The following is a 10,369-nucleotide window of genomic DNA, read 5'->3' on the forward strand; positions in this document are numbered from 1 at the left end:
TGAATTTGTAAAAATATTTCCCAAAAATAAGATAGGATTAGGATTGTTTCAAGATTAGATTAGTAATACTGACATTACATTTATTAATAACAATGAAAAATTACAATACTTATTAATATCAAATTGTGGTAGTAATTAGATAATTAATTGTATTATCTAGCTATGTCGGTGTTTCTTCTGAATCAAACTGTAAACCAAATATATCGTATAACTTTCGTTGAACCAAACTAAAATCTTATAAATGAAGGGGATGATTAATTATCTTTACCATAACACACGAATATAACAGAAAAGATGTTAAGACATTTGACAAAATCCGACGAGAATAACAAATATAACATCAAAATCAAATACATGAATTTGGGATAGAAAGGTACCGTGACACGTCTTATAACAATGCGGTTTCACACTCAGCAAAACAGTCATAATCGGGAATAAGTCACGTTCGGTAATTAAAAGATCAGACGACATAATGACAAACCACAATCTAACACGTGGTAAAAATGTCCTTAGTTAGTTTGGACAAAGACACATCGTATGGACTAACCAATTCGTGATGGTGTCCGTAAAATTTACGGAGTGTCATTTTTAATCTGTCCTCCTCATAACTTTGTTGAAACAGTTTCTGTGTAAGGAGCACACTCCTGTATATGAAGTCCGTATAGTGTGAACAAGCACGAGAATAACGTATTAATTGAGATATGTAAACACCATACGAAGGGGCAGAGGGTATGTTACTGCTGAGAAATGGGAAATTGATAATTGGGAAGTTGAAATCGTCCCGTTTATCATAGATTTTGGTGTGAAGTCGTCCATCTGTGTCAATACTGAGGAAAAAATCAAGGTATGAAGCAGTCCTTCTAGTATCAGTAGTATCCTTAATTTCAAGTTCACTGGGATATATGAGATGTAAGAATTGGCTGAAATATGGGTTAAATGAGTTGCAGCAAATATATTTGCATTCAGATTTACAAAACGTCCATTTAATTAAATGGGAAAACTTTTGTTCGATAACATTGTGTGGAAGTGTAGTGTTAAGAGCTGAAAGGTCAAAACTGCCAACAGAATCAAAAAGACCATCAAAAGCACGTTATTTATCTAAAACACTTACTAGCGGCCGAGATGAAACAATAATTTTTTTTTGTGTAGTTTAGGTAACCAATACATACATAGTAGGGACTTTCTAATGTTCAGAAGTGGCCTTAAGCTGTGATATGGTTATGATATGTTTGTTAACTATATGACTCTCTGTGGAGCGCACGGACCTGAATGTAGATGAATCAAACATTTTATTTTAAAGAACGTCCGTGGAGTATGCATATTTGAGACAATAAATTGATTGGTTGTCGGTTGATTAATGTCTAGTAGCAATTATTTCATGCAAGTTGAGGCCAAGAACTTATCTACAATAAATACGATAGATAGGTTATATAATAGTGACCGTTCAAAATGAAGGTTTATGAAATTTTGACTCTCACTTGAAAAGGAGGGTCTTTTGGATATGGACAGAAATTATGCTTTGCAACAGGTCTCTCGAAGAATTTTTGGTGTTCTAAACGTGCATTGTGCGTGTCACTCCCTTTACACAAGGTTTAGAATTTAACGTCCGCATTCTGACCGGACGTGACTGCGTACTTGTACATCCAGCACCGCCAAACGGACGCTTGTAGAAAGAAGACTTAAATGACCATATTCTTAATTTCCAGTCACCTTGGGGTTAGGGCAATAGATGACCGAGTCAAAGGAGAATACTTCAATGAAATAGCAATAATAAGATGTGGTATTAAAAAACATTATGTAAATACGAATCACTTTACAATAATGTTGAATATGTTTGGCTTTTTTTTAAATGTACACAATTGTGCGTTCATAAAATGGTTTTAGGAGTATTAATAACATAAAGATATGTTCTTCACAATAATTCAAAACTATAATGTTACATTACATCATAAAAGATTTACTGTCCCAGTTTTACAACTTGAAATCACATGGAAGGTTCCTGTGATAGTATCGAATGGGGGTGATCTATATGTCTCCGAGTGTTATGTATATACTGCACCACATATTTATGAAAACGCGCGCTTTTTAGCGTTGGTTTTATTGAACAAGTCGGGCTTACATTATAACAATACTCCAATCATCCGTTGGGAATACTATTGATTGTCTTTTTAACTTTAATGATTTTTTTTCGATGTACCATTTTTAAAAACCATATTCACAAACTTTATTAACACTAGTGTCATGATAGAATAAAGTATACCTGACCCGGATTAATGGCATTGTACCTGTATTTTCTTTGCTTGTTACAAGAAATGTTGTTTCGTCATTTCGATCCTTCATTGTGCTAGTTTACCGTCTTTTGACTTTGATGAAGGTTCGTTAATTCGTGCGGACTTAAATTTTTCAGGCACTTGTCTTTTAACCCGATTTCTGATTGCAAGATCCGCGGAAACCATACATGTAAATAAACTATAACGAAATCAGCAAATTCCTTGTTTTGTCACACTCTTTTGCTGAACGGTCCACTTTCACTATCTGAGCTATAAGACTTCTTTTCGTCAATAAATCTTTGTCAAGTTTCATTCTTAACTGCTTTTCAATGTTTGCCATTCTTTCAACTGTTTTTTGGCATTCAATCCTATAACTAGCCGTTTTATGGCTACTTATAAAGCCATTTTTACATAAAAGTCTTTTTCTCTTTAGTGAGGCTCTAAATATCACATATTTCATAACTCCAGCCCATTTTTCTTTCCATCATATCAATGGGTTACCTTCTATTGGGATAGACCACTAAGATGACTTGGATATAGCAGAATGATCGCCTTGCAGTAATTAAACATGCCGGAATGGCAATATTTTCTTTGATGCTAGACTGGCACGCTCTCTACACATTAAAGAACATTTGCTTCAACAGTTTGAGAGACTGAAGCTGCAAGGCTACATGTCTTCCCCTTAACTAATATACCCTCATTTCTAGTGTCAATTAAAAAAATCGGTATTCCGGAAATGTAATATATAGAATGAATTGGTTTTTCGTACTTTATATTACGTAAAGATAGAAATTAGGACAAATGGCAGTAATCGGTTTACTGGTTGTCTTGGGTTGTATGAATGATTGATTGTTGGTTGCTCAACTAAGGCCCAGTAGCAAATATTTTATGCATTTTCAGCACAAGAACAATTTACAATAAACACAATTGATAGGTCCTGTAATAAAATTTAGACTGCTACTGCAAAATGATAGCAAATTAGAGAAGGACAGCAATTTAGCGTTGCGACAGGCCTATGGCCCCCTCAAAGAATTCGTAGCGTACATAAAACATGGCACGCTCTATACACGAGGAATCGGATTTAACGTCCCCATTCCCATCGGAAGTGGCTGTGTACTGTGTACATCCCGCACAGCCAAATGAACTCCCCACTTTTGGCAAAAGTTTTACTGCCGTTCAGAAAGACACGTGTTGACCATATTTCTAATCCCCGATTACCCTTGGGGTTATGATGTCTTAGGAAGTTTCAAGACTGCATTACAGCCTGAATAATAGAATTCATTGGTCTCTTCTCATGGAAATACTACTTACCGGACTTTTACACATATTTTTTTTCTGACGTCCGACTGGTGAATTCTATTTATAATCCAATAATTCTTCTTTTGTCAATCGTTTTCTGTGAGCACTCAAATATTTACATTTTATTGGTTTACAGAGCCGGACCCCTGTCATATTTCTTGTCTTGGAATTTAACAGATACCTTGTGTCGGCAATCGTGTCCCTTATGATTGAATTTGTAAAGTGCTGAAAGATATAATTCTTTATTTGACTCTTAGCGCTGAAAGACATAATTCTTTATTTGACTCGATGAGTGATGGAAAAATGACATTGGACACGTTTGATCAAGAGCTAATAAAGAAACAAGATACCACGAGTTTAAGCATATTATTGTAAGAGAGTGACATGTGTCTAATCGCCGCATTTGAAGATTAAATTCCAATCACCCACAAAAATATTTAGCCTTCAGAAAAGGAGCGAACAATAACTATTCCAATAATACTTGAAAGTATAGGTTAATCAATCCATGCGTATTCGAATTGTATGTAATACGTGAAACAGTGACTCAAAACTTAAAAAAATCAACAAACAAATTTTTTAAATCGAATGGAGCTTTCTTGTGTCGATTCAAATAATCCATACAGGTACACCATAATATGTCTCCGATTCGTGTTAGACGGGTGTATGAAACAGATGAATGCAGTATGGTGTGATACAAGAATACTGTTACTGATGTTGTTACTTTGGCTGTATACTTCTCATGTGCAGTTGAAAAATAATATACAGATTAATTAATTGAGGGAGAGGTTTGTCTTGGAACAACCGAGAAATCAAAATCGTTTATTGTGTAATCAGATAAACACATTGTTCGATGTTTATATGCATAACAAATGTTGCCGACAAGTAAGGAATTTAAAACATGTACTTCACTTGATGGAAATACATCTGAAGAAAAAGAACAGGTGATTGGGGAACAGATGATGAGGAAATGCAGCAGAAATGATTAAATTAAAAACATTAAAAATAGTTCAAACAGATATTTTTCAAATTTTTACTTCCACATCTTTATAGAAAATACCATGCGAATTTTCTTGTGTGCCTTATAAGACAAGAAACAGCATAACAACAGCTATCTTTGGGAGGAAATCGATAAGCGATGATTCTGTTCAGTTTTCCAACGTTTTAAATATATGTTGTATGTCTATCTACAATAGAGTATAATGTTACCAATTTCTTAACTGCTTGCGTTATTCTTTTAACTAAATTTATTGTATTTCATGTTTTTGTTATCTTAGTAGACTTAAGAAAGATACAAAACTCAAATTGTCGAAAAAAGGAAAACAAATTCAATCTATTCATCAAAATGTTAGTTTAAAATAGCAGCTGTAGATAATGTTACTAATATGTCATTAATAACAATACAGTAACATTCACTAGAAATACTACGTCAAAGTTGAACATATCAACAATTATTAATAATGAATCAGAACTCGATTGAGTCCTCTTTTTTTTCTGGCGATAGACACATACTTAAAACATCATCAAAGGATGCTTATGAAGATGTATACTGATGCTGGTCGAAAAGATTTCATTGAAAAATTATGTCAAGGAGCAACTGCATACACAGAGGAAGTTATGCAAGGTATGAACTTATGTAAGGTTACAAAAGACGTGAATTGTTGTTGCAGTTTTTGGAATCACCTTTTCGCTTCCAAATAGAAACTTTAACTAAATTCATGGTAATGAACGTCGTTTTTAATACAAAAGGAGAATCTGACATTTTATCATATGTTACACTTTCTTTCCATTTTAGAGAGAAAATGCAATGTTTCAAAGTTGTTTATTAGAATAATCAGAATTGTGTCAAATTTGTGAAAAAAAACTTTAAAAAAACTAGTGATATTGGAATACATTTTTAAGTACGCACTGCTTTACTTTGCATATTCAATTGTCAAACGTTCAGTATTTGCGTACTTTGTAAATACTGTATTACAGCTATCAAAATTACTGAGAGCAAATATTACACAAGTCTTATACGATATCACATAGCTGACTTTAAACATTTCATTCTGGTATTATTGAAAAGTTTGAAGAATTGGTTTTGTTGTGAACATATCTGGCAGAAAAATTTATAAACAGGAGCTAGATGAAGCACCGGAAGCTGTATCGACCAAGGAGAAAAGGATGCAATGCGAACTTTTACTTCCACCTCATCGTTACATTATTTAACTTGGGTATAAACTAGGTATAAATTAAAAATAGCTGCCGCCATGAAGCTACCAACAAAACCTAGAAAGGACACAGCCTTTAGAGAAAATGTGTCACATTTTACAAATTTAAATGATGATGAATTAAGGAGGAGATACAGGTTTGGGAGAGACTCAATTGCATGCATACCTTTGCAATCTTCTGCAAGACCGATTTGACAGGTCCACCTATAAATCAACAGCACTGATAAGTGAGCAGCAGGTGTGCATTGCACTCCCGTTTCTATGAATCCGACTATTGGAGATACTTTATGCTATGACAAAGGGACAGTTTCCCATGTTGTGAGTAATGTGAAAGATGCATGGTGGTTTTGTTCATTGGACTGCAGAAACTGATTCCATAAATAAGACAAAAAATGTTTTTTACAGATCATACAATTTTCCGAATGTTGTGGGATGCATTAATTGTTCTCATGTCATAAGATAGCAGCATTAATGTCCAGGTTGTTTATAAATATGATAGTATTTTAATTTGTTATTTGCCATTCTGTCGTTGTTGATCTTTAATTGTTCTCTCCCTTAGATATTAAATCACCTTGACCCTATCTATATAAACAACTAGGTCCTTCTGTTAGTTTTTTTATTCGGAGGTTCGATTATTTCGTTTAGATGTAGGCAAAACCTGGAATTTAATAGCGCGGTTTAATTAACAATTGACAAAACAAAAGATGTATCCATTACCTTCTTCTTGTTCACACTGACGCTAAAAAACATGAAAGACGTTTCGCCACAACATTTTAAATTTTGAGATAGATTGATAATGGATTGCTTCACGTTCAGAAGTAAATATTTCATGCATGTTCTGGACGAGAAGAAATTAACAATAAATACAATAGGTAGGTACTGTATAAGTGGCAGTCCTAAATGAAGGTCGGGGAAATTTGGACAGCAACTGGTAAACGAGTATATTCTAGATAGGGACAGAAATTAGCCATGCAGCATGCCATCTACGGACCCCTCCAAAGAGCTGTTGCAAGGGTTTTAAACGTGCAAAGAGTATGGTCCTATCCTCAAACGAGGATTTGAATTTAACGTTCTCATTCTGACCTGACATGGCGGCGTACTTATACATCCTGCTCAGCCAAACGGACTGCCCACCTTGGCAAAGATTTTACTACCGGTCAGAAGATCTGTAGTGACAATATTTCTATACCCCAGTCAACCTGGGGGGGGGGGGGGGGGATTAAGCGACATAACTCTAGTTGAATTATTAGGACCTGTTTTACTGATTTTCCTGAATTGAAGGTTCTTTTTTAATCATATTTACAGGAAGGTTTACCAATATATATTAGTATGCAAACTGGCCAGGCTAAAATCATGACTCGACATATTCAGCACATCAACCCTGTTCATTTACCTGCCGACAAATTTCACAGGTGTTGTCGATGGAGTGACATGCCTGCCCGTCCATTTACAACCCAATTAAATTACCGACAAATTCAGCATTTAAATTAGCACATAAAATAAAAATGAATTAAGGATGTTTCAGCTGTACTATTAGTGTTTAGAGGTGGCTGGATAACGTCAATTAAACAGCAACCGCACTACACAAAAATCCATAGTTACTTCTATATATATATATATATATATATATATATATTCGTGTATGCATGTACAAATATTTGGTGCGTGTGTAGTGAATAACAATGACCTTCAAACAATTTATCCAATTTTATAGACAGTTTTAAAATAACATGAAATATCAGGTGCTGACATTTGTAAATCTAATCCATCCTGCGCAATTCAATCTGAAAGTTGTATTTAAAATCTTTGCATACCTTTTGGACGCCCTGTGTTTTATTATACATAACTGTTTTCTAGTAGTCTCGGTCCTTAAGGTAAAGAGGGTGGTAAAGGGTTTTTTTATTGCAACGTGCAGCCGTGAAAAATGTTCCGTTATTCACCGTTTTTCGTGAAATCGGTGAAAGATCAACGTGCAAGAAATTTTTAATGTTCTATCATCGTGAAATGGCAATTTTATTTTACGTTCTTCACTGCAGATACCCCTTCTTTATGCCCATCGGTAAACATTCATTTAATATGATCACTACGGTTGGAATTGTTATAGATGGAAAACAAATGATATTATATTTATACACACAAAGGATCAATCTGCATGTAATTGTCTTAAATACCAAACAATTTAAATCACATAATGTATTACTGAAAGTAGCAATCGTTTTATTTGTAGAACCAAGTGCCGCGAGGCACTGAAATAGTGTCATTGATTTAATGATACTATTCCTTTTGTTTTGACTCGGTCGAATTGTTCAATTTGGAGTTTCTGCATTTCTTTTTGTCCTCTCCTCCATTTAAAAATAAAATTTGCAGAAGAACAAAAAAAGTGTTGATAATATGAATCAACAGTTACTTGGACTAATTTTGATAAAAAAAAAAAAAGAATATGTTATATCGATCTATGACATTAAATACATTTATATTTTTATTTTTGGTAAGGACTTTGATGGCACTTAGTTATTGATTTTTTGTTCTCATTTCAAGTTGCATATCCTTTCCTTTTTCTTTATTCCCTAAATTATACACGTAACAACATCAAGAACAAAAAGTAAAACAAAAATACTGACGCGAATTCGAAAAGGGGAAGTCCTTAAAATAAAACTCACTTGAATGTCAGTTGTTTATTGTTCCTTTGTATTGACAAAATTGGATAAACAACACCAACAGACATAATACGTTTATGTTACAACAATTCGGATCCAGCAGTCAAAACAGTGTAATCATAAATCACAGACATACAACACAACTGACTTAAATTTCAAACAATCATACAAATTAATCTAACAAAGACGACAACAAAAAAGTTGTAGTAAATCATGTAAATAGTAATCACTTATAGAAGATGCCAAGACCAAAATTGGATATGCGCGTTTCGTCTTCAAAAAACTCTTCAGTGTCGAAATTAAATAATGACGTCACCAAGAAAAAAAAATTTTTTGTCGTTGATAGTACATACCGTATGTAAAAGAGGACGAAATATACCAGAGGGACAGTCAAACTCACAGATCGAAAACAAACTGACAACGCCATAGCCAAAAATAAAAAGATAAACAGACAAATAATAGTACAGATGAATCAACATAGAATACTAGAGACTAAGCAACACGAACCCCACCAAAAACTGGGGGTGATCTCAGGTGCTAATATACTTAGCTTGCAACTGCTACCTAGACTTTGTAAAACGTCACCAGTGTCTGCGCAGAAAGTTGATAACCATGGTTATGTTAAAAAAAAGTTCATCGGTAGATATCAAAACCTTGTAACGTTGATAAATATTCCGTATCAACTTCACAAATAATACACGATGGTCTAGGAAAAATTTAAATCACAAAAATACTGAATTCCGAGGAAAATTCAAAACGGAAAGTCCCTAATCAAATGGCAAAATCAAAAGCACAAACACATCAAACGAATGGACAACAACTGTCATATTCCTGACCTGGTACAGGCATTTTCTTATGTAGAAAATGGTGGATTGAACCTGGTTTTATAGCGCTCACTTGTATGACAGTCGCATCAAATTCCATTATATTGACAACGATCCGTGAATAAAACAAACAGACATAATAGGTAAAAACGTCAAAATAGGGGTACAGCAATCAACACCGTGTCACAATCTTAATCACAACAAAAACAAACAAATATTTAACAAAGAAGCACAAAAAGCATATATCACATTTAACAACCTCATTCATTGCTTACTTATTTTTGTATTTCATTTATGTATGCCAAATCAACCCATAGAGGATCGAGGGATTTTAAGCACTGAGACCGAATGGTAATATTAACATTAACTCTGGCGTAGAATCGGGTGTTTGACGTCAGAATGTAAACGTCACACAGGTAGATATAAAATAATTTTGTCGTTCAAAGTATGCAAAAATTATAATAGAACAATAACACAATGCCGGGATGTTTTAAGTACAGAGACACGTCATATGTGTCAAAGAAACATGAAAAAAAAAAAGTAAAATCACAAAAATACTGAACTCCGAGGAAAATTCAATCGGAAAGTCCCTAATCACATGGCAAAATCAAATGACAAAACACATCAAACGAATGGACAACAACTGTCATATTCCTGACTTGTCACACGGACAAAGCACACAAGTAAAAATGAAAAATGGAAGTATAGATTCTAGGTACTGACGTTGTTTATCATTTTAATAATGTGTTATAGTGTTCTTTTATTTGTCCTTGTAAATTATTACTTTTATTGTTTAGGGTATTTTTGGTAATGTCCATTTGACATGTTTGACGTGGCTCGGTACTTATACATCCCGTCATTGCCTTGTTGTACTATGGTAAATTTTTGTATTCTTGTCTTTCGTTTTTGCTAATGTGCGTTATCTATATGCCTTTTTGTTTTTCTTTGTTGATAAATTTGTTTTGTTTTGCTTTTTTTGGGGGGGGGGAGGGGGTACTTGAGATCATAACAACGTTGACTGCCGTATCCTTTTTTTTTACTTTTTTACCTATTGTGTCTGTTTGCTTTGTTCACACATTGTTGTCAATATAGTGGAATAGTATACGACT

This window comes from Mytilus californianus, unplaced genomic scaffold, assembly GCF_021869535.1.
Source record: "Mytilus californianus isolate M0D057914Y unplaced genomic scaffold, xbMytCali1.0.p SCAF_13, whole genome shotgun sequence".
In the NCBI taxonomy this organism is placed as follows: Eukaryota; Metazoa; Mollusca; class Bivalvia; order Mytilida; family Mytilidae; genus Mytilus; species Mytilus californianus.